Source organism: Pseudophryne corroboree, chromosome 11 (genome assembly GCF_028390025.1).
Source record: "Pseudophryne corroboree isolate aPseCor3 chromosome 11, aPseCor3.hap2, whole genome shotgun sequence".
Taxonomy (NCBI): Eukaryota; Metazoa; Chordata; class Amphibia; order Anura; family Myobatrachidae; genus Pseudophryne; species Pseudophryne corroboree.
Window position 1 is genome coordinate 15,545,997 of NC_086454.1, and position 26,003 is coordinate 15,571,999.

A 26,003-nucleotide genomic window follows, 5' to 3' on the forward strand; every position below is an offset into this window, starting at 1 on the left:
GTGGTGACGGGAGGGAGAGCCCGGAGCGTTGTTGATGCGGTCAGCCGCTAACCCCTGCACGGGGGATGGAGAGCAGTGCCTGGGGTAGCCGCCGGGCTGGCCTGTGCACCTACAGGTGTTAATCATTGTTGTATTCTATTCAGAACGAGATTTCCGGGGTTATATGTTTTAGACTAATAGGAATATTCATTTAGTTAAAAATCATTCTATTTTGGTTTAGAGATAAATTATTTTTATGTCATATTGTGTCAAATTATACTCCCGGGAGTTTTGCTGTAATTATCATTATATTTTATATAAAAAATAAATGTTTTTTTCATTTTGATTGTTGAGCGCTACTTGAATTTAGTTTTACATAGGTTTATCTCAGGGGACTGGCATTTCCCTTTTCAAGTTGCTGCTGACAATCATTTATACACCACCACTCACCGAGCGCTCGGCTTATTTTGACACTAATAATGTGCAGCAAATGTGTAGGTGGCACTGTGTGTGTCATTATGTGTATAAAGGCATTAATAATGTGCGGCATATGTGTAAGGGACATTATGTGTAAAAGGGCATTAATAAAGGTTGTCATAATGTGTAAGGCGCATTATGTTTATAAGGACATTAATAATGTGTCTCATATGTGTATGGGGCATTACTCTGTGGCATTATGTGTCTAAGGTGCTCTACTATGTGGCGTTGCGTATATAAAGGGCATTACTGTGTTGTCTAATGTGAATAAAGAGCAATTAGGTGTGGTGTAATGTGAATAAGGAGCAATTCAGTGTGATGTAATGTGAATAAGGGGCTCTACTGTGAGGAGTAACATTTATAAGGTAAAGTGATACTGCTGTGGGATATAATATGAATTATGGACACTATCGCATGATCAAATGTGAATAAAGTTGCAGTACTGTGTGGCGTAATTGGAATTGGGATTACTATTGTGTGGCCATGCCCCTTGCCAGCAAAAACACACCCCTTTTTGGGCTGTGCGGCAAATGTGCGAACTGTTCCTATTTAAAATATAGGGGGTACATCTACAAACACCACAATAAGGACTGCTATAGGTGAGGGGTGATGGTGCTGGGAAATAGGTGCAAGGTCAGAGGCGGAACCAGCGGTGGTGCTAGGGGGCACCAGCCAAAATTTTGCCTAGGGCATCATATTGGTTAGGGCCGGCTCTGCTTTGATGCATCTCCCCCACATAGAGATGTCTCTTCACCTGCTTAACACCAGAATTAGTTAATTAGGCTAGTTGTGGGTGTGGTATGACGTGTCGACATTTGTTATGTCATCATCAGGTCTACATGTTCATAATGGTGGCCGATGACACGTCAGCACTGACAATGTCAACATTTTTACCATGTAAATATTATGTCAGTGACGACATTCTACACATGTGGACGTCCTGACTGGAACCCCTAGTTACCATGCGCTCTATTTACTGTGCCTTGGAGAAAGATAAAGTTGATGGAGATAAAGTACCAACCAATCAGCTCCCAACTCATGTTTCAAACACAGCCTGTAACATGGCAGTTAACCAGCCAATCAGCTCCTATCTTCATCTACTTTATTTCTCTCCAAGGCTTAGTAAATAGACCCCCACATGCTCTATTGGCAATGACGGTGAGAGCTACAGGAATACATCCACCAATGAGGTCACTGAGCAATGATGAGGACCCGCGGGGAGAGGTCAGACCCCAGGCTATACTAGCAATACTTCATTTGTCTCCATAAATACAGGTGGATAATATTGTATGTAGCGCACATTTATACAGCACACAGATAGGGGCTGATGTAGGATTGGATGCATAATAGGAATAATACAAAGGCACCCAGATATAGCGTATTTCTGCCCAGGTGCTGAGCCGCAGAGCTGTGTACTGCTCCGATAGGGCAGCATATGCGCCTGGTATACGTCACTTATGCCCAGTTGCAGTACACACGTCTCATCTCCACTACGGAAAGCAACGTGAGCCATAACACACACACACACACTCACACACCCCCCCCCCCCCCCCCCTCCATAATATACTGTATATTATATCTGCATCAGCGGTGCCGTCATAATCAGCCAATCACAAGTGGTTCCCTAGTGCTGGGACTGTCACTAATACCAGTGTATTTGCACCTGGCCACCCACCCATAATACCGTTTTCCCGGGCACGTATGTACTGTGGGCCTAATTCAGATCTGATCGCTGGGCAGCCATTTTTGCAGCCCTGCGATCGGATAGTCGCCACCTACAGGGGGAGGGTATTTGAGATGTGCAGGTGTGTGATCGCATGTATAGCAGAACTGTACAAACTGATTTTGTGCAGTCTCTGCGCAGCCCAGGACTTACTCAGCTGCTGCGATCGCTTCAGCCTGTCCGGGGCCGGAATTGACGTCCGGAACCCACCCTGAAAACGCTTGAACACGCCTGCGTTTTCCCTGACAGTCCCAGAAAATGGTCAGTTGCCACCTAGAAACGCCCTCTACCTGTCAATCTCCTTTTTTCGCACCATACTGTCGCTATGCACCGATGCCCGGTGCAGGCATCCAACGCACCTGCGCATTGCGGTTCATACACATGCGCAGTTCGGACCTGATCGCAGGCTGTGAGAATTACCCCCAGTATCATTGCCCCTGTCTGCATGTGTGTGCAATGGGGCAAATATGGTCTCACTGCCTCCAGGAACAGCGAGGGGGAAAGCATAATTGATGCTAAGCACTTCAAATTGACTTTATGTTCTATTGCAGATTTTATTATAATTATAATGATTAGCAGTGATTAGATTAGAGTGTGCAGCTGCAATTTCTCTTTTTCTTCTATGTGGTATTACAAGTCTCCACACAATGGCCCTCATTCCGAGTTGTTCGCTCGTTATTTTTCTTCGCATCGGTGCGATTAGTCGCAAACTGCGCATGCGCAACGTTCGCAGTGCGCCTGCGCCAAGTAAATTTGCTAAAAAGTTTGGTATTTTTACTCACGGCTTAACGAAGAAATTTCTTCGTTCTGGTGATCGGAGTGTGATTGACAGGAAGTGGGTGTTTCTGGGCGGAAACTGGCCGTTTTATGGGTGTGTGCGAATAAACGCAGCCGTTTCTGGGAAAAACGCGGGAGTGTCTGGAGAAACGGGGGAGTGTCTGGGGGAACGTTGGGTGTGTTTGTGACGTCAAACCAGGAACGAAACTGACTGAACTGATCGCAGTGTAGGAGTAAGTCTCAAGCTACTCAGAAACTGCTGAGAAGTGTCTATTCGCAATTCTGCTAATCTTTCGTTCGCAATTCTGCTATGCTAAGATTCACTCCCAGTAGGCGGCGGCTTAGCGTGTGCAATGCTGCTAAAAGCAGCTAGCGAGCGAACAACTCGGAATGAGGGCCATTATGTTTAGAAGTAGGGTGAGCAGTTCAAGTTTTATAAGATTTAGTAAATCTCCCATTAAAACCCTGCGTATTCATGCGATCATCATTATAGCTATAATAACGTTTATTTCGCACTCTCCCATACTGTAGCTCCATATAATAAAGCAGACTAGAGAGTGGGTTAAAGAGCCTGGGAGAGCCAACAGAGGGCAGCACAGCCCCAGCTACGCCGGCACATGGGGATGGAGCTGGGATTCCAGCTGCTAAGTGAGAGGAGCTGCGCTCTGGCTGGGGAGGGGAAGGAAACACAATGGGGATAATTCCAAGTTGATCGCAGCAGCAAATTTGTTAGCAGTTGGGCAAAACCATGTGCACTGCAGGGGAGGCAGATGTAACATGTGCAGAGAGAGTTAGATTTGGGTGGGTGATTTTGTTTCTGTGCAGGGTAAATACTGGCTGCTTTATTTTTACACTGCAATTTAGATTGCAGATTGAACTCACCCCACCCAAATCTAACTCTCTCTGCACATGTTATATCTGCCTCCCCTGCAGTGCACATAATTTTGCCCAACTGCTAAAAAATGTCCTGCTGCGATCAACTTGGAATTACCCCCAATGTGCAGGGACAGATCTGTGCTTACAGTACAGGTGAAACATTGCTGTGCCCCAGTGGGTAACAAAGTGTCCCTCGTATTCCCTCCTCCGTCAGCCTGTACTCTGGTGCTGTGCGGCAGACGCTATCCGCTACATGAAATGAAACAATAGAATAGTAACACAAAAGTATATATTATTGTACTGTTAAATATTAGCCTTTATTTAGAGAGAGATAAAGTAGCAGCCAATCAGCTCCTAGCTGCCATGGTACAGGCGGGGTTTGAAAAATGACAGCTAGGAGCTGGTTGGCTGGTGCTTTATTTCTCTCTACGCTTTGATACATACGCCCTATGACCTGGTGTGTCCCATTAATTACTGTTCCTGTACAGCATAGATACAAGATTACGTCACCAATATCCGGAGACCTGCGCTGCAGGCCGCAAAAACCAGCATGGAGGAACAGCCTTTGGCTGTTGCGGACCCCCCAATCGTTAGCACCCAGGCCCGTAACTTGCTAGTCTCCACCAGCCGTGCTTGTTATGTAGTGGACCCCTCAACAAGACCCGGACACCCCTCCACGTTGCCACACCACTCATAGTACTGGGGCCCACGCAATGCTTTGCCAGCCCTGTTCCTCACCCCCCTAGAAGAAATTCAGTTGACTATAAACTTTCATCCTGGAAATATCCCATTCCCCCCACAGATATCCCTGGATTCCAGTGAACCATCGGATGCATTATTAATATGAATATTGGCTCAGCCGCAGGATAGCTGCCTCCACAGTCATTAAAGCACTAATTTGTTTTTAATTACATGGCAGAGCCAGAGCCAAACAGCCACAAGAGTCTCATCGCAATATTACAATTATACAGTTAATTGCCAACATTTACATTTTCCTAGGAACACAAAATTCTGCATCTCAGCAACAGGCTGGGGCGCGTGACATTGGCAATCGCAGAATTGCATCCCTACCCCATCGCTGTTCAGTGTCGCCATAGTGCCGCTAAATGACCGGGGAAATGGGTGCGTTCCGGGGGTTGTGGGTGTCTGGACCACTGTTTGGAATTTAGGAATTTCTTTGGGAGCGCATGCCAGGGTACTATTAGTGCAGGCAGCAGGGCTGCCATCAGGAATAGTGGGGCCCGGGACTGACAAAGGAGACAGGGCCACTCCACCCGAAAAAAATATATATTCTGCTGCACCTTTCAACCAATATGTGATGTCATACATTGTGATGTTACATATAGGTGGAGCATTGCGGACCTACAGGAATGGTTCACAGGGGGCTGATGCACAGGGAAAAAGTAATCCCTTTGTATCAGCCTGCTGTTGTTTTACAGCTCTTCAGGTATTGGTAGTAGGAACTACTGTAAGAGCCTGGGACACCAGTCCCCATAGTCCCCCCCCCCCCCCCCCCCTCAGGGGAGCTTTGTATGCAGCAAACAGTGATCTATAGCTCAATTAGCCAGCACAGAACACAGCAAACATATATGAAACCACAGGGACTTCTTTCACTGGCATCCAAGATAAAGCAGGTGTCATTTGTCCCGAAATCCAGAGACTGCAGCGCTGAATCCAGGGACTGATTATCTAAGATAAATGACTTATCCTTTGTAAAACCAGAGGATGCAATGAACCATGCAGCATGTACAAAGTAAAAAGGCAGCTGGGAAAAGAGATGAAGATGTTGAGTCTCCGTCAGCAGACAGCGTCGGCACTTTCCGCCCACTCAGCAGATTTCAGTCGTGCTGAGCGGATCTGTTCTTGTTAGCAAACTGTGGACATTTCAAGAGCTGACACTCACTCTGCTCCCCTCAGTGATTACTAGAGGGCGTCTCGCCCCTAATCCCAGGGAGGTTGTTTCCCTATAAAGCTGGCTTTTCCAAAATGCTTTGCCTGTTTGCATTCGTATTTATAAACGTGTGATAAAGTTTCCAGGTTGGATAATACTGACATCATCCACATTGGAAATGCAGCCTGCCATGCAGGACCATTTCTGTTTAACTGTCCACCTTCTGACAACATTCATGTACCGGCTTCTTCTTGGTCTCTGGCGACTTTTACTAAAGACAGAGAGGTTGAACGCAAGTCAGCTATAATTGCTTCTGGATTGCGTGTGCAAAGCTAATTGCGCATATTCGCCTGCATGCAGTGTTGTACTCACTTCTGTGCGTGACTGGCCATCCTGACAGTTCTGGTACATACCAGAAGGGCCGATCGCCTGATGGGCCGGTTTGGCCATCTAGATCAATGGTTCCCAAACTTGGTCCTTAATGACCCCTAACGGTTCATGTTTTCCAGGTGACCTGTGGATTTTTAAAATGTGACAGTTGGTCATACACAGTGCACCTGCTGGGTGACCTGGAGAACATGAACCGTTAGGGGTCTTTACGGACCAAGTTTGGGAACCATTGATCTAGAGGCCTGGCCGAACAGCTCAGCATCCTGGCACTCTGCTCAGCCCGCATGTGTGGACAAGGTGTGCACAAGGCACCACCCACCCCGTGACTTGTTTCACACCCCTGTGGCATGTGTCCATAACCACATTTCCCATGCAAGCCAGGGCCTATTTTAAACCCCAATCCATCCCCGCTACTGCAGCTGGACCGCAGGTCTGCTTACAAAAGGTTGGAAAGCCCTTTCTCTCGCCTTTTCAAAGTCTTCTGAAAACATTAACGCCGCAGAAATTCTCCTGAGCGCCCCTGTGTAGTTCTATTTTCCACATTCTCCATCAGGGCCGTATTAACTCATGGCCGGGCCCCCATGCTTCCATTTATTTTGGGCCCCCTCCTGCACTTCAATCTTTCATGGTACCATCGTTCTTCCTTTTCTCTTTTGAAATAACGCTAGTGCGCTATTGGTCTGCTGCGCCTCTTCAAAGCAAACCTCAGCTGACCATGAGTGTTCCTTGCTATGGCGCAGAGAGCAAAGTGCCTTTAACAATTGAAGCCCAAGGGTGCAGGTAACTATGCCTATGCAAAAATTACTGACGGGTCCCTAGTCCCTGCGGGGCCCCTATGCTTCAGCCTAATCTGCCTTATGGATAATACAGCTCTGATCTCCATAGACCTCTATAGAGACGGAGGCTTAACTCCAATTAAGAAGCAACAAAACGCTTTGCTGTGTAAATGCTATTTTAATATGGTGATACCCTATACCCAGCAATGAGGACCTGGGAACTAATGTGCACTCTCAGTCCATGCGTATATTAAAGCGACCCTTCAGCAGTGGTGGGCTGGACTGGGGGGCATGGTGCCATGTGCCCCCCGGGCCGCTCTGACGCTGAGTGTCGTCGGTCAACAGGGCTTAATGCACAATATTATTGGGGCAGATGTATTAACCTGGAGAAGGCACCAGCCAATAAACGCACCAGCCAATCAGCTCCTAACTGTCAATTTGAATATTGGCGGATTGTCTGGTGCGTTTATCACCTTGCACTTATCGCCGGTTTATCACTTCCTTATGCCTTCTCCAGGTTAATACATCTGCCCCAGTATCCCCAGTGCTCCACCATCCTACAGGCCCCCCTCCGTAGCTTGCTGCTACAGCCAGTGAAAGCCAGTCCCCTATAGCTTGATACAGCTGTCACCCAACCCCCCCGCCCCTCCCTCCATCTGGGGCCCCATAGCCTAATGCCACAGGCCGACTGCCGGTAGCAGTCATCACTCCCCAGGCCCCCGTAGCTTGATGCCGTGGCCCGGTCACATGAGAACTTCACGGGGCCACTTACTTGTGTTTGCCCACTGGCCATAGAGTTTCCAGCCAGCTCCTGCCCCTCACCAGTGACATAGAGAAAACCTTCCAAGAGACGCAGTTTTTTTGCGAGGGCTGCGCTACTAGAATCTTATCGCAGTTTGGTGGCTGGCGCAGGAATTATCTTATGTATTTCTATTCTTCCATTTTAACTTTGTATGTAATTGCTTTTGCATTGCGCGCCTGCGACTATTGTCCTGATTCAGAGGCGCATGCAAAGCGAAGCGCAGTGCCGGAGCTCACACAGCTGAGTGATTATTTGGTAATGCGCATGCGGAAATAATTCAGAGACTCCCTATGGCGCACGTGTCGCAGAGTGTACGCACAAGGGTGTAATCTGTGAATGTAATTTGCTCCTTGCGTAGCCACCGTGCATCGCCGCACGATAAATTGTAATTGACCAGTAATAACGGGTGGCCAGGGCACATGTGTTTGGATAGCTGTGGTATATTAGTTGCTTAACCTCATGACCTCGGAGCGGGGGCCTGTAATAAATTGAGCTGCGCTCATAACTCAGTGATTATTGGGTGGAGGGTGATTTATGTAGAGGAGATACAAGTGTATTTCATGGGCAGATCAATACGGAGAATGGCCAATAATTTGGGTTGCTCGATAGGGTCAGTTGCAGATGAGCCGTGTGGGATTTGTATTTGGTCAATGCTGGGAGTGTAATGTAGAAGCCTGTGTGTAGTCCAGCGTGTGTACGAATTGCTTAGGGGTCTAATTCTGCCTCAGCACAGAGGAATACTTCTCCCCCTAACTTGTGGCTCACAACACACATTACAGGTAGCAAAGCTGCAATGTATTCACAATGTCCTCGGTTTTATATACAGATACACATCATTATACACAGTGGTGTCTATAGTGGGTGCCAGGTGTGTGGTGCACACAGGCTTCTGGGTGCAGGGGTTCCACACCGCATATCCTGCACCCATTTTTTCACTATTACCTAGTCTAGAGACCTGCGTCAGCTGTGGCAGCACAACGCAAACCACAGGAAATAGCAAACCGGCCATTTTCTCTACACTGTGCATGAGTAGCAGAAATACAGCCAGGAAAATAGCCACCACGCCATTGTGTATTAGATGCAGCATTAAAGTGTCCATCAAACCTATTTATAACTAGCATACTCAACCTAGCATTCTCTTGGTTGAGGGGTTCCCTCATCTCCACACCCGCTTTCCCACAATCCCTTCTCTCCATCTACCTGCAGTGTCTGAGCCATTAACACAGGGAAGGGGGTGTGGGGGTGAGTCTGTCCTCAGTGCTAGTCTGTCCTCAGTGCTAGTCTGTCCTCAGTGCTAGTCTGTCCTCAGTGCTAGTCTGTCCTCAGTGCTAGTCTGTCCTCAGTGCGAGTCTGTCCTCAGTGCTAGTTTGTCCTCAGTACGAGTCTGTCCTCAGTGCTCCTACTGCACATATCTACCTCAGGATAGACTTTGTAGAATTATTACATGGATGTTGCCAACTACAGTATGATTATTACCTATCAATGGCAAAAGCAAAAGAGAAACATTAGAATTGTATGATTTGTATCAGCGTTATAGAAATAATATAGTTGTATTGATTTTTTGTGTTCCTTCATGGTATGTTGGAAAATGAAGGTGATAGATGTACTCAGGGGCGGGACAATAGGGTGTGCAGGGGTGTGGCAGCTAAGGTCGCCTCCACCTCTGAGGATCCAGCTCCTTCCTAAGGACCCCTCACAAGAGCAGAGATTTCTGAACAAGATTCAGTCTGTCATGTGTGCTGTATCACCATGCTCGGAAGTGGCCCTATTGAGAGGGGGTCTCAGGAGGCGACAATGGTATTGTTGGGCCCCTACCTAAATTTTGCTGTTGATGGGATGATACTGGACGGCAAGTGGACATTTGCACATAGGTTACACATTTGCACATAGATCCGTTGTGGGCGTGTAGGCGGAATTGCAGGTTATATAGAGCTGATGAGTGTATGCAGAAATATGTCTGATTCTGGCTGGATATCTGGCACCAATAGGTCTGGTGCGGGTGAGCACCATGGCAATTTGCATAGAGTAAATTGCGCATTTTCGCTTTGTGCATGCCACTTACATGGTGATTCTGTGATCACTTACACGGTGGTTCTGCCACTTACACTTTCTTGCGCCTGGCTAGGACGGACCGGGGCATTGTAATGTACGGTAAAGGTTGTGTTCGCACAACTGTACCTAACAAAGATGTACCTTGGTTTTCAGGAGTGATAATAATAATGCACCACTGACGCTGGCTGGTGCTTCCGCTGGTGTTGTGCTCATGCTTTTGTGTGCGTGTATGAGCAATACGATTTTATTCCATACACAAGGTATTATTTTTAAGATTTATTATAGCAAATGCATATTTTTGCATGGAAAACAAATGGTTAAAAACATGGGTGCAAGTGTATGTGACACACGCCTTTCGCCAACAGGGCACATATTCTGGCAATGTGGAGGTGAACACACCTGGCAAGAGTGTACATTATCTTTATGTGGGTTTATGCAAATCTTGTCCATTTTGTGACATGCCCCCTACACCTGGGGCCGAGTAGTACATTTGGACTAAGTATTTGGCTTTTGCAAATGGTTCCCAGATTGCATACCACTACAGTCATGGTGGGTGGTATGGCATATCTGCAGCACGGCACAGGCAAAACTACATGATGGCGGCATGGCCACACCTCTAGTGGACACCCTAGAGCCAAAAACCCACCATTTTACTGTCACATGCAAGGGACAGCTGCCTGCAGGAGAATACCTCTCACCCTCCCAGAAATCTGGACGAATGTGCCGACTACAGGATGGCATGACAGTCCCCTCAGATCAGGACAGATGGGACGTACGCAATGCACTAGCCTCTGATAGTAACCTGATCTAGTCCCGACTCCGAAGGGATAATTCTGACCTTTATGTTGGCAAGATGCTTTGTTCTGTTGTACAAAGGGTATACAATGATTCCCGAGTCTCTAAATCCCCCTCATCTGTCATTCCCACTTCAGGAATATTGCAATTACGCTCTGGTCTATTATTGCGACTGGAGATCGCCATGGAAACCGTTTACTGCAAATACTGCATTGATTGCTGGCCGATTAGCATAATGGGTTCTGCAATATACATTGTACTGTGACAGCACCAGCCATTAGGAGGTAATAGCACCGGGACTGGGCGTAATTACTATTTTATGTCCATTCCATGTCCATCATATTAAAATGTAACACAAGCTGTGAGTTTACAATTATATTTGTCGGAGGCAGTTCCCCCATGCGTCTGCCAGTGTTCTGGGAACATGGAACTTATTCAGCGTCAACGCTGCCTCCATAACTGTTCTAGTCTTAGGAGGAACGTTGGCACAGCTGATGTTATGGAGATGGCTTCCTATGATCGCGCCTTTCCTTTTCCCCAATCACTACCATACAAAGAGACGGATCTACAGTTCCCACCATGTGAAAGTTGGACAGTCCAGTTATCCTAATGAATATCCCATCAGGCCTACATGGAGGATATGCTGATCTGTGCTGACCTATACAGACTGATAAACCTACAGGGGGTAGATTGTTAGGTAAACCCATGCACTTTCATGGAAATCTAGTTACCACCAAAGAGGATTTTTGTGCCACCTCTTATCCAAATAAAAACAAAGGGCAGGGCCATATCTGCTGGTTGTCCAGGGTGGAGCATGCCAGGGTGGAGGTCAAGGGAGATGCCAACTGGCTCAGCCACCCACTAATTCTGGTATCCAGTCTTTAGGTCGACACTCATTAGGTCGACAACTATTGGTTGACATGGTCATTAGGTCGACATGAGTTTTTCACTTTTTTCACTTTTTTCACTTTTTTATACTTTACGATTCACGTGGACTATGATTGACCTGTGTTGTGCGCTGCAGTAGCAGAGTGAGGCACCTTGCCATGCGAGGGGACACCGTGCACTAATTGAGGTTCCCGGTCACTTTACGAAGGAAATGACACCAAAAAGAATTTAAAAAACTCATGTCTACCTTTTTTCAGGTCGATCTTATCCATGTTGACATAATGAGCGCGTCGACCTATTTCATGTGTCAACCTAGTTGCTGTCGACCCAACGATCCACACCCCTAATTCTAACCCCTGGGGAGTTCGCTGCCCTGCCTTTGGGTCTAGGCTCCTGGCTCTGGGCTCCGTCACAGAACCTCCGTGATTTGTTTTGACTCAGAAAAGCCGAGTGCGCAATGTAATGACATCATGGCAACGCAGTTGTGAAAGTTCTTTGACGGGGCACCTGCCTACAGGGGTGCTGAGGGGTGAGTATGGATTAGCCGGCGTGGGTCTCTATAGGGGTCAAGGAGTGCAGGGGAAGCAGAATCGCCCCTCCTGCAATGTCCTGACCATGCCCCAGAATACGCGCCATTATGAAGGGTATTACCACACCTCATCCTGTCGTCAATCCCCGACTCCAGCAGAGGTATATGTCAGACTGTGTGAGTACCAGAGGAGCGCACTGGTAGGGTAACACAGTGGTATGGTAATGTATTCTCAATGGCAGGGTCCTGAGGAGATGATAGGTATGAGTGAGGTACAGATGTGTCCTCATTCACTATTGCCCCTGTTGTGATACAGCTCTTGTCAGAGTGCCAGGTCCTGCGTGGCTCGTCTTGCGCTGAACATCTTTATCGCTGGCCGGCGGTAACATGACCGACACTGGCATCCTGACTCTGAGAATGCCGACAGGAGACAGGGGGAATTATTTTACCCCTCCCTTGCCCCCTACCTTAACCCTAACCCATTGTGGCGGCTAGGGCTAAGACTTTGGTGGATGGCGGCTATGGCTCACCGCCCCTCTAGTGCCTAACGCCAACCTCTCCCTGCGCCCTAACCCTAACAGGGGGCCCGATACTTAACCTTGGGATGTCAGCATTCGGTGTCCTGGCACCGGGATTCCGGCGTCGGTCACATGTATATTTGCATGTGAATGGGTCTAAATATGTGACTTTGTACGTGTTTAAAATGTGCCTCCCCCATAGTGAACAAATGTGCGTGCCCTGGGAGAAGAGGCGTGGTGTTACAGAAAATGGGCGTGGGCTTGCTGAAATGGAGATGGGCTTGCAGCATATAATGCCCCAAACAGTAATGCCCCTAGCACCACATTATGTCCACACAGTAATGCCCCTAGCACCATATTATGTCTTGCACAGTAATGCCCCTAGCACCATATTATGTCTTGCACAGTAATGCCCCTAGCACCATATTATGTTCACACAGTAATGACCCTAGCACCATATTATGTCCCACACAGTAATGTCCCTAGCACCATATTATGTCCCAAACAGTAATGCCCCTAGTACCATATTATGTCCCAAACAGTAATGCCCCTAGTACCATATTATGTCCCACACAGTAATGCGCCTAGTACCATATTATGTCCCACACAGTAATGCCCCTAGCACCATATTATGTCCCAAACAGTAATGCCCCTAGTACCATATTATGTCCCACACAGTAATGGCCCTAGCACCATATTATGTCCCACACAGTAATGCCCCTAGCACCATATTATGTCCCAAACAGTAATGCCCCTAGTACCATATTATGTCCCACACAGTAATGGCCCTAGCACCATATTATGTCCCACACAGTAATGGCCCTAGCACCATATTATGTCCCAAACAGTAATGCCCCTAGTACCATATTATGTCCCACACAGTAATGGCCCTAGCACCATATTATGTCCCACACAGTAATGGCCCTAGCACCATATTATGTCCCACACAGTAATGCCCCTAGCACCATATTATGTCCCAAACAGTAATGCCCCTAGTACCATATTATGTCCCACACAGTAATGGCCCTAGCACCATATTATGTCCCACACAGTAATGCCCCTAGCACCATATTATGTCCCACACAGTAATGCCCCTAGCACCATATTATGTCCCACACAGTAATGGCCCTAGCACCATATTATGTCCCAAACAGTAATGCCCCTAGCACCATATTATGTCCCACACAGTAATGTGCCTAGTACCATATTATGTCCCACACAGTAATGCCCCTAGCACCATATTATGTCCCACACAGTAATGCCCCTAGCACCATATTATGTCCCACACAGTAATGCCCCTAGCACCATATTATGTCCCACACAGTAATGCCCCTAGCACCATATTATGTCTCACACAGTAATGCCCCTAGCACCATATTATGTCTCACACAGTAATGCCCCTAGCACCATATTATGTCCCACACAGTAATGCCCCTAGCACCATATTATGTCCCACACAGTAATGTCCCTAGCACCATATTATGTCTCACACAGTAATGCCCCTAGCACCATATTATGTCCCACACAGTAATGCCCCTAGCACCATATGATGTCCCACACAGTAATGCCCCTAGCACCATATGATGTCCCACACAGTAATGCCCCTAGCACCATATTATGTCTCACACAGTAATGCCCCTAGCACCATATTATGTCCACACAGTAATGCCCCTAGCACCATATTATGTCCACACAGTAATGCCCCTAGCACCATATTATGTCCACACAGTAATGCCCCTAGCACCATATTATGTCCACACAGTAATGCCCCTAGCACCATATTATGTCCACACAGTAATGCCCCTAGCACCATATTATGCCCCACACAGTAATGCCACTAGCACCATATTATGTCCCACGCAGTAATGCCCCTAGCACAATATTATGTCCACACAGTAATGCCCCTAGCACCATATTATGCCCCACACAGTAATGCCCCTAGCACCATATTATGTCTCACACAGTAATGCCCCTAGCACCATATTATGTCCACACAGTAATGCCCCTAGCACCATATTATGTCCCATACAGTTATGCCCCTAGCACCATATTATGTCCCACACTGTAATACCACTAGCACCAGTGGCAGAACTGCTTTGGGCCGCCCATCCCATCCAAGTCCACCCCCTCACCCCTGGAGAGGATCTGGTGAGGGGGACCTGCTCAGGGCCAGAGAAATGGATACCTAGCAACAGTGCCGTAACTAGACATTTTAGCACTGTGTACAAGAAACGGCATCGGAGCCCCACCCCTGCATGCAAAACAGGGGCAGTGCGCGCCGTAGGCGCGCGCAAAAATACATAGTGGCGTGGCTTCGTGGGGAAGGGGTGTGGCCACAAAATAATACCAATTCATAAAACGGTGCACAGTAGTCTCCATTATTCAAATTACGCCGCACAGTAGCACCACTACACCAGGTAGAGACCCTTTTACACCTTACGGCGGACAGATTGCTCTTTTTATACATTACAGCAGACAGCGTCTCCCTTTTTACACATTACGGCAGACAGCGTCCCCCTTTTTACACATAGCGGCAGACAGCGTGCACTTTTTACAAATAACGGCAGACAGCGTCCCCCTTTTTACACATAACGGCAGACAGCGTGCCCTTGTTAAACATAGCGGCAGACAGCGTACACTTTTTACACATAACGGCAGACAGCATCCCCCTTTTTACACATAGCGGCAGACAGCATCCCCCTTTTTACACATAGTGGCAGACAGCATCCCCCTTTTTACACATAGCGGCAGACAGCATCCCCCTTTTTACACATAGCGGCAGACAGCATCCCCCTTTTTACACATAGCGGCAGACAGCATCCCCCTTTTTACACATAGCGGCAGACAGCATCCCCCTTTTTACACATAGCGGCAGACAGCATCCCCCTTTTTACACATAGCGGCACGCAGCATCCCCCTTTTTACACATAGCGGCAGGCAGATTCCCCCTTTTTACACATTGCGGCAGGCAGATTCCCCCTTTTTACACATTGCGGCAGGCAGATTCCCCCTTTTTACACATTGCGGCAGGCAGATTCCCCCTTTTTACACATTGCGGCAGGCAGATTCCCCCTTTTTACACATTGCGGCAGGCAGATTCCCCCTTTTTACACATAGCGGCAGGCAGATTCCCCCTTTTTACACATAGCGGCAGGCAGATTCCCCCTTTTTACACATTGCGGCAGGCAGATTCCCCCTTTTTACACATTGCGGCAGACGAAAGAAAGAAAGAAAGAAAGAAAGAAAGAAAGAAAGAAAGAAGAATTATACTTACCCTCTCCGCTGGCTCAGGCTCCTCGGTGCAGCTTCTGACGATTCCCGGGCAGGAGAGAAGGAGGAGGAGGGAGCCGCAGCAGCGCTGTGTTATTGGTGGAAGCGCTGCTGCTGCTGCCCCTCTGCTTCACTATAGGCTGTTCTCGGAAGACAGGGACTGACTGCTTCAGTGCCTGACTGCAGGTCTGGGAGGTGAGACCCCAGGGAGGTGACTGAGACACACCTTCTGACAAGTATCGCGGGGGGCCTCTGTCACTGCTGCCATGTTAATCGCATATGTTAGTATATATGCAATTAGCATCGCTGCGGTGGGCGACGGTGTATTTTAATACTTCCCGCCCTTTGTCTTAAATGTCTCTCCCAAAATGGCCATTTTGGTAGAGACGTTTTCACAATATTCTATACTCCGACCAGGATATAATACTGCAGCAGTGTGCTCACAATGACCACAGGCCAATGCCCATGCGATTGCACGGCTGGCGTGGCCTTAAGGTGGATACACACTGATAAATATATCTGTAGATCAATTGATCGGCATATATATCTATGGAAGGATCGGGCAGTGTGCTGTGAATACACATTGCGCAATCTGTCAGAGACTGACGTCATGAACTGGACAGGCGTGTACACACGCCCACCCAGTTCAGCTGTCAATCACCGTCGGCCGTCACAGCATGTGTACGGATGGCCAGCTGGTCGCCCGTACACACACAGCGATGCGCCAATATATCCGTAGATATATTGGCCGTCGGGTGTGCTGTGAATGACGGAGTTCACAGACATATCGCCCGTACACACTGGCCGACGGACCCGCGATATATCGGCCGTTCAATAGAACCCAACCTTTAGAAACGTTACTGGTACTATAGTACACTTGGTGTTTTGCTGCTTCTTTGGAGCGACTGAGGCGCAAATGAAAAGAAAACGTTGCTGCGCTACTCCACTTTGTGCATCTCACTCGTGCCGCATGGCGTATTGAGGCTTGGTGCATGAGGGCACATCTGATCAAGTCTGGGTGGCATTCACTGGACAAGAAATTAAGCTGCCCCCACCACACTCATTTAGGCTTTAGAAAATTGGGTCTGTACCACTGAAATTGGGACTGTCACTAGCTCCAACCCTCGGGGGGAGATGTACTAAGCCCTTGGAGAGTTATAAAGCAGAGAGAGATAAATTACCAGTCAATCAGCTCCTAACTGCCATGTTACTGCAAAGAAAAGAGAAAGTGATCTACACTGGCACTGCCAGTATACAAAATGTCCGCCTCCACCGTCTGCCTCATCAGCTTTTCCTACAGCAGATACAAATTAGGGCACACACGGGCATTACACATGTAAGTAAATGGTCACTACAGGAAGCCGACAGGAACCTCTATTATCCGGTGACAGGAGATCATTAAGAGTGAAATGTTACCAAACGTTGGGAAAAGGACAGGGAGAGAGAGATGTACAGAATGCAGACAGCAGCCATTCATACCCGAGCCGGCACTGACGCAGGACCAATGGGCACCAGAGACAGTAAGGGTGAGATATTACAGGGACAGGAAGCGGCGAGTCCTCTAACCATGTCTTTATATCAGTGACCAGACAGTAAGAAACGTGCAGACACTCAGTAATATAGGGGTCTAGGGGACGGAGATAAAGTACCAGCCAATCAGCTCCCAACTGTCATTTTTCAAACCCACCCTCTGACATGGCAGTTAGGAGCTGATTGGCTGGTACTTTACCTCCATCCAAGACTTAGTAAATAGACCATAAAATCTGGTACTACGAGAAGCCAGCATTATATTACTATTGCATCACCAGCAGGGGCGCTTTAAGACAGGAGGAGGCCCGTGTTCAGCCTCCTCCATTCTGACCCCCTCCTCCCTGACGGCAGCACTAGAGGGCTCAGACTCTACTGCGCATGCGCAGATCTCTGGGAAAATGGCGCGGCAGCCATTTTCCCTGAGATTTCTCTACTGCGCATGCGCAGAACTCTGAAAATGGCCGCTTAGCCATTTTCACAGTGTTTTAACAGCGCTGCGGATGTCGGCGCTGGACTCCGGAGGGGTGAGTATTTTAAAAATGGGTGCAGCGTGTGCGGTGGGGGCCCCCTCTGGACTTAGGGGCCCGTGTGCACCGCACACTGCACCCATTATAGAAACGTCAATGATCACCAGTGAGTGCTGGGAAAAGGTGTTTGCAAGTGATTTAGGACTTTGGGGCTTTCACAGCCCAATTCTTCTGCTTCTGGCTCACTTCAATGACACTTTATATTGTCGACATCTATATCGGGTCACTGTTCTAACAGCTTTTATACAGTATATTCAGCCCATGAGTCTCTGTCTTGGCGATTTACCCGTCCTATTGGAAGCTGACGACATGGCGGTGTCAAGTATTCCTGGGACTAGAGATAATTAACTGAGGTAAATCAACTGATTCCTGGCCCCATAAATGGAAAAGGGAAATATTTCTTATCCATCTCTCACACCACTAATGCATACCCTATGGCCCTCATTCCGAGTTGATCGGTCGCAAGGCGAATTTAGCAGAGTTACACACGCTAAGCCGCCGCCTACTGGGAGTGAATCTTAGCGTCTTAAAATTGCGACCGATGTATTCGCAATATTGCGATTACTAACTACTTAGCAGTTTCAGAGTAGCTCCAGACTTACTCTGCCTGTGCGATCAGTTCAGTGCTTGTCGTTCCTGGTTGACGTCACAAACACACCCAGCGTTCGCCCAGGCACTCCCACCGTTTCTCCGGCCACTCCTGCGTTTTTTCCGGAAACGGTAGCGTTTTCAGCCACACGCCCCTGAAACGCCGTGTTTCCGCCCAGTAACACCCATTTCCTGTCAATCACATTACGATCGCCGGAGCGAAGAAAAAGCCGTGAGTAAAAATACTTTCTTCATAGTAAAGTTACTTGGCGCAGTCGCAGTGCGAACATTGCGCATGCGTACTAAGCGGATTTTCACTGCGATGCGATGAAAAATACCGAGCGAACAACTCGGAATGAGGGCCAATGTGTATATACCGCTATATGGGTGGTCTTCAGGTTGCCGAGTGTCGGGATCCTGGCGCACAGTATACCGGCGTCGGAATCCCGACAGCAGGCATACTGACAGATATTCTCCCTCGTGGGGGTCCACGCCCCCCCTGGAGGGAAAATAAATAGCGTGGCGCACGTAGCGCGTCACTGTGCCCGCAAGGGGCTCATTTGCGCTCGCCACACTGTCGATATGCGGGCAGTCGGGCTCCCGGCGCCGGTATGCTGGTCGCCGGGAGCCCGGCCGCCGGCATACCATACTCAACCAGTAGAAAAGTAGGGATCACTCACTGGAATTGACAGTTCTCACTGGGGGCAGATGTACCAAGCTTTGGAGCGTGATAAAGTGTAAAGAGATCAACTGTCAACCAATCAGCTCCTGTCATTTTTCAAACACAGCCTGTAACGTGACAGAGCTGATTGGTTGGTAATTTCTCTCTCTCTCTCCACTAATCACTTTCCAAGGCTTGGTACAACTCCCCCTGGGTGTTTATGTTTGGGAGACCGAAATTGCGGCTGGCAGCCAGCTGGGGCGTTCAGTCCTGGGGACATCTCAGAGAGCTGGTGCATTGGAGAAAAGGTGTTGTACCCCCTGTCAACCAGGTACCGATATAGTTAATAAAATATAAGCTTATTGGTTGCTATAGAATACAGCGCCGTTCCTGTGCGCCAGTTTTAAAAAAAAATTGGTAATTATTTACTGTTGGCTACGAATGGAATCTTTACTTAATGAAAACCTTTCATGAAGGTTCAAAAATACTACATTATAGTATACCACTGTATATGTAGCAAAGTTCCAGGAAGTGCCAGGCTGTAAAGACACTTGTCCTTGTGTATAAGTATTACCCTGCAGCACGGTGTAATCTTGTTCTGCATATTAGATACATTGTTACATAGTGCATAAATAAATGTAAAAATAATGACATGATAGAGACTGGAGAGGACATGGGCCCGCGAATACTGTTTATTAGAAGAAAACGGTCCCTGAAACTACTGCTGGACATCTGTGCTCAGGCTAGGACTGGCCCACAGGGGTACAGGGAAAACCACCGGAGGGCCCTACTGCCTGGGGGCCAGGGCCGGACTGGCCATCTGGCACTTCTGGCAAATGCCAGAAGGGCCGATGGCCACTTGGGCCGGTCCAGCGGTCACTGAGACACGCTGCCGCTCAGTCCGGCGGCAGCATGTCTCAGCTGTCAGGAGAGGAGAGCAGAGCGCCCCCCAGCGCGGCTGTGTCTGGTGCTGCGGCTTCTACGTTCAAACCAGCCGCCGGTTCGTGAGCCAATCAGAGCTCGTGGACCGGCAGCCAATCAGAAGCCGCCGGTCCGCGAGCTCTGATTGGCTCACGAACCGGCGGCTGGTTTGAACGAAGCCGCCGCAGCACCAGACACAGCCGCGCTGGGGGGCGCTCTGCTCTCCTGATTCACCCCCGTCCCTCACAGCCCGGAGGAGCAGCAGCAGCAGCAGCAGCAGTGCAGCAGCGGTAAGTAGCTGCAGCACTGGCTGCTGTGGGGACAATTGTATATCTGGCACTGTGGGGGCAATTGGCTGGCACTGTGGGGCATTTGTTTACCTGGCACTGTGGGGGCATTTGTATACCTGGCACTGTGGGGGCATTTGTATACCTGGCACTGTGGGGGCATTTGTATACCTGGCACTGTGGGGGCAATTGTTTACCTGGCACTGTGGGGGCAATTGTTTACCTGGCACTGTGGGGGCATTTGTATACCTGGCACTGTGGGGGCATTTGTATACCTGGCACTGTGGGGGCAATTGTTTACCTGGCACTGTGGGGGCATTTGTATACCTGGCACTGTGGGGGCAATTGTTTACCTGGCACTGTGGGGGCAATTGTATACCTGGCACTGTGGGGGCATTTGTATACCTGGCACTGTGGGGGCATTTGTATACCTGGCACTGTGGGGGCATTTGTATACCTGGCACTGTGGGGGCAATTGTTTACCTGGCACTGTGGGGGCAATTGTTTACCTGGCACTGTGGGGGCATTTGTATACCTGGCACTGTGGGGGCATTTGTATACCTGGCACTGTGGGGGCAATTGTTTACCTGGCACTGTGGGGGCATTTGTATACCTGGCACTGTGGGGGCATTTGTATACCTGGCACTGTGGGGGCAATTGTTTACCTGGCACTGTGGGGGCAATTGTATACCTGGCACTGTGGGGGCATTTGTATACCTGGCACTGTGGGGGCAATTGTATACCTGGCACTGTGGGGGCAATTGTTTACCTGGCACTGTGGGGGCATTTGTATACCTGGCACTGTGGGGACAATTGTGGATCTGGCACTGCACTATTGGGGGCATATAATGTAAATTTCGGCTCATACTGGGTGCTATAATGTAAATTTCGGCTCATACTGTGTGGTATAATGTGAAAGAGGCACCAGTACTAGATAGTATAAGGGGTCCTACTATTGTGGTGCATAATGCGTATAAGGGGTGTATGGTGTGATAAACTACACTGAAGGACACGCCCCCTTTTGAGTGGCCATGCCCCCTTTTCCGGAGCACGCGCGCCGAAGGCGCGCGCTTATTTACAAACTTCACATTTACATACCCCCACTTAAAAATTTCCACTTCAACCACAGGTTGTGTGTATTTTAATAGAAAATGATGTACGCTTGTATGTTGTTAGAATATTAATTATATTTGTAAGAGCATAGACTAATAAGTGGGAGGAGTCAGGAATAGTAAGGGGAGGAGTCACAAAGGTGGGCCTGTGTGCTTCAAAAATGCCAGGGCCTATTTTTAGTCCCAGTCCGGCCCTGCTGGGGGCCCACCTCCTGCTCTAAGGATCAGGTTCCAGACTGTGCACTTGAATTATACATTATACACATGTTACCTTATACTGAACTATGGTGTATTTTCTACAGTGCATTGCTGTTATTAATCTGTTATTAATCTGGTACATTATCATGCATGCAGCAGCAATATTTACTGAATTTAATGAAGGGGCCCTGATGTTGCACTCTCTAATGGTTAGTCAGACCAATGAGGTGGCTGGCCACACCCCCTCTGCGGACTGGCCACACCCCTAACACAGGCCCCTACCACTGCATTCCCCCAGTGGGCCCTACATGCCACAATCCGACAGTGTCTGTGCTTAGGGGGTAATTCAATTAGATACACGAGTTTTATCCCGCAAGGCAAATTCACATTGCAAATTACATCATACTTACCTACTCTGCCGGAAGCTGCGGAAGGCTCACGTTTTTTGGGGTAGCCCCCCACACCCCTGGAAGAGTAGGCAAGTCTCCCACATCCTGCTCGCACCCTAGTGATGCGGGCAGGATGGAGAGATAATCTCCCGTATTCGCAGGTCCGTTGGGTGGGGAAGGGGTTAAAATGATGCAAACCGCGAATCACAGAGTTTTACGATGTGGGGGCGGGGCTTGATGATGTCACAGTCCGCCCCCGCCCCCCGAAGACTCCTGCAGAAATCTAATGTAGGCAAGTATGAATTACATTTGCAATTCAATTAGAAACTCGCATTTCTTTTTAAGAGTCATAGTAACATAGTAACTAAGGTTGAAAAAAGACAATTGTCCATCGAGTTTAACCTATTTGTGGTCTCCTATGCAGTCCTATTATAGGACTAGTTATATGAACTATAATGCATGACTACGCACCATAACCCTGAATATCTTTATCCAATAGGAATTTATCTAACCCATTCTTAAAGGTGTTGACTGAGTCCGCAGTTACTACTCTCTCTCAGGCAGGGAATTCCAAACACGTATTGTCCTTACCGTGAAAAAGCCTTTTCGCCTCAATGTGCGGAAACTCCTCTCCTCTAACCTAAGCGAGTGACCACGTGTTCTCTGTGCTGATCTTATAGAAAACAGGTCCCTCCCAAGCTCTGTGTATTGACCCCTTATATATTTGTAGATGTTGATCATGTCCCCTCTTAGTCTCCTCTTTTCCAATGTAAACATGCCTAGCCTTGCAAGCCTTTCCTCGTATTCCAGCGTCTCCATGCCCTTGCTTAGTTTGGTCGCCCGCCTCTGAGCCTTTTCTAGCTCCAGGATATCCTTTTTGTAAAATGGTGCCCAAAATTGTACACAGTATTCAAGATGTGGCCTCACTAGTGATTTATATAATGGGAGTATAATACTCTCGTCCCTTGCATCAATTCCCCGTTTTATGCATGCTAATATCTTATTAGCCTTCTTTGCTGCACTCCTACTTTGGGTACTGCTGCTTAATTTGTTATCTATGTGAACCCGTAAATCTTTTTCCAGTACAGAATCCCCTAGTATTACCCCATTTAGTATGTAGGTGTAATTTTTGGTCTTGCCCCCACAGTGCATTACCTTACACTTGTCTGTGTTGAATCTCATTCTCCATTTTGCTGCCCATGTTTCTAGTATAGGTAAGTCGTTCTGAAGAGACTCAGCATCCCCCTCCGTATTTATAACCTTACACAATTCGCCTGTTTTTGTCTGCACCCCCCTGAGCAGGTGTAAAGGTCGGGAAAATATTTATGTTAAGGTATAAATGTCAGGACTTGCTTCAGAACCTCTTGAACACCCTCCCCTAATGACTATTGACTAATTAGACATTTGGAAGTTTTCAATTAGATTAATTCGGCCAATAATTACATTTCATTTTTCTGATTTAAAAAGTGGCCTCAATTTTGTTTGTTAGTTTATGCACCCTCAAATAAACTATTTTAACTATATGAAAATTAATTGCTTTTAATATTTTTTTTACACTAAAAAAAAAATTAAAGTTGCCTCAAGTTACTTCCAAATAATTTTTTTCCCTTTTTTTGTTTGTTTTTGCATTTCTAATTTAATTCTTTCATAAATGAAATTAATAAGCTTTTTACATAATTTTACTTAAAAAAAAAACACTGCACAAATCAGTCATGTGACACCTTTTAAAAGCGCCCAGTACTTATCTCATGCCCACTAACAGCCTTCCATATTGTCCCACTAACAAAGTGGACACTTTTTGGGGGGTCCAGGAAGGTGTCCCGACTTTTTCATGCTCTTTTTCATGTGCAGTTTTTGGACAAAAATTGCACGCCCTCGCTGCTAGTAATGCAAAAAAAAATTCTAATTGAATTGTGAGAATCTCGGGTGTGTAAAGTGTGCAATCTTATCTCGGCAACCAAACTCACACCTAATTGAATTCCCTCTAGTGGATTCGGTATGATTTCCCAATGGACGGGATGCCGGCGGTCAGAATCCCAACGGCGGCATCCCAAACATCAAAATCCTAACAGCTCCCAGGTAAAGACCCTAACCCTCCCTTGTAGGTGCCCAAACCTAACCCTCCCCACTGGTGCCTAACCCTCCCTTTCCCGCTGCCTAACCTTAATCCTTCCCGGTTGGTGCCTAACCCTAAGACTACGATTGGGATTCGGGCTGTCAGTATTTTGTTGCCAGGATTCCGACCTCTGTCGGGATTTAGTCGCTGAGTTTATGCCGTCGTTTGGGATTCCGGCATCTCCCTCTAATACCCCTTTACCACCGTCACAATAACCTGGGTTTTTGCTGGTGTAACCCGGGTCGTGGGTCATTGTAAAAGGGTCCTTGCAAAAAAATCTGTGTTTATAGACCCGGAATACAACCCTGGTAGCTACCAGGGTCTGACCCGCTTTTACACTATATATAAATGTATAAATGGCGCAACCCGGGTTATCTGACCCAATTTATGCTTAAAAGCTGCTGATTGGCTGTGTGTGCGGAGGCCCGCCTCAAAGCTTGGAGAGAGGTAAAGTGGAGAGAGATAAGCCATCATCCAATCAGCTCCTAGCTATCATTTTTCGCACACAGCCTGTAACATGACAGATGGGAGCTGATTGGTTGGTACTTTATTATCATCAACTTCATCCCTCTTCAACCTGTGATAATTTCCCCCTTACTCTCCCAGGACGCCGGGAAGACTCAGCGGAATTCCTGAGCCTCTCGGACCCCCCTGAGTATTGGGCTAGTATTACATAGACCGTATTCTCAGGCCGTTCGCTTCATCCCATAAAATGGCCGCCTCCACTGTATGTGCGCGTCATGTCCACAGATGTACACAAATAACCGGCGTGACAGTGTACATTAGGAGACAGTTGCAGCGTATAAGTGCACGATCTCCCCCATGGAATAATTAGAGCGGCAGAGAAGCAGCTTTTCCCAACTGATCTGACGTTTGTCCCAACGGTGAGAGAAAAAATAGACGCAAGAAAACAAGTGTTGGAAGCGCAGCTGTGGAACTTGTATCTCTGCTCACATGACAGCGAGGACGAAGAGGAGAGCTGCACTCAGCAGAGGAGAGGAGGCATTAGCAGGCATCATAAGGGGTTCCATGGAACAGAGATTAACCCCCTTGTTACAGTTCTAGCTGAGACAGTGCCTTGAATCATGAGGGAGAACGGGATCTACCGTCCCAGGTCAGTAGCTCCAGAAATCAGGACCATCTTAACGTATAGGCACACTGGGCAACAGCCCAAGGGCCCACAATTATAGGGGCCTCCGAGCAGGGGCAGGTGGTGGTCACATAATCACAGCGGTGAGACAACATTCTCTACCTGCCTCCCAGCCTGCAGCCAGACAATGAGTGGCTACCAGCATGTTGAGTGGTGGATGGCAGGAGCTATCCACCAATCAGAGTGATGACAGCCATTCATTTTATTGAAGCATGTGGAGGGATGGTGCAGGACCGCAGGAGGGCATGATTGGTTCCCGTGAATGGGTAGTTAGGGGCCCAAGTGCTTTGCTTTGCCCGGGGCCTACAATGCTGTTTGGACGGCCCTGCCAGAAAACAAAGAAGTTATGGGGGTCATTCCGAGTTGATCGCTCGCTAGCAGTCGTGCAAACGTTAGCCGCCTCCCTCTGGGAGTGTATTTTAGCTTAGCAGCAGTGCGAACGAAAGGATCGCAGAGCGGCTACAAAAAAAAATTGTGCAGTTTTAGAGTAGCTCCAGACCTACTCAGCGCTTGCGATCACTTCAGACTGTTCAGTTCCGGATTTGACATCACAAACACGCCCTGCGTTCGGACAGCCACGCCTGCGTTTTTCCTGGCACGCCTGCGTTTTTTCGAACACTCCCTGAAAACGGTCAGTTGACACCCAGAAACGCCCACTTCATGTCAATCACTCTGCGGCGGCCATTGCGACTGAAAAGCATCGCTAGACCTTGTGTAAAAATACATCGGCCGTTGTGAAAGTACGTTGCGCGTGCGCACTGTGCTGCATACTCATGCGCAG

General features: G+C 48.0%; 1 protein-coding gene across 3 annotated transcripts in view; it reads left to right on the forward strand.

The window, feature by feature from the left end:
• Positions 1-26,003, forward strand: part of SLC1A2 (solute carrier family 1 member 2) — a 176,199-nt gene that overhangs the window by 32,941 nt on the left and 117,255 nt on the right. The window contains exon 1 of one of the 3 annotated variants that reach the window (XM_063946297.1): positions 20,139-20,260. The exons of the other annotated variants lie outside the window; for them this stretch is intronic. The gene's annotated coding sequence lies outside the window, so the exon portion shown is untranslated. Of the gene's footprint in view, positions 1-20,138; positions 20,261-26,003 lie in introns of those variants that run through there. 3 annotated transcript variants of the gene reach the window in all.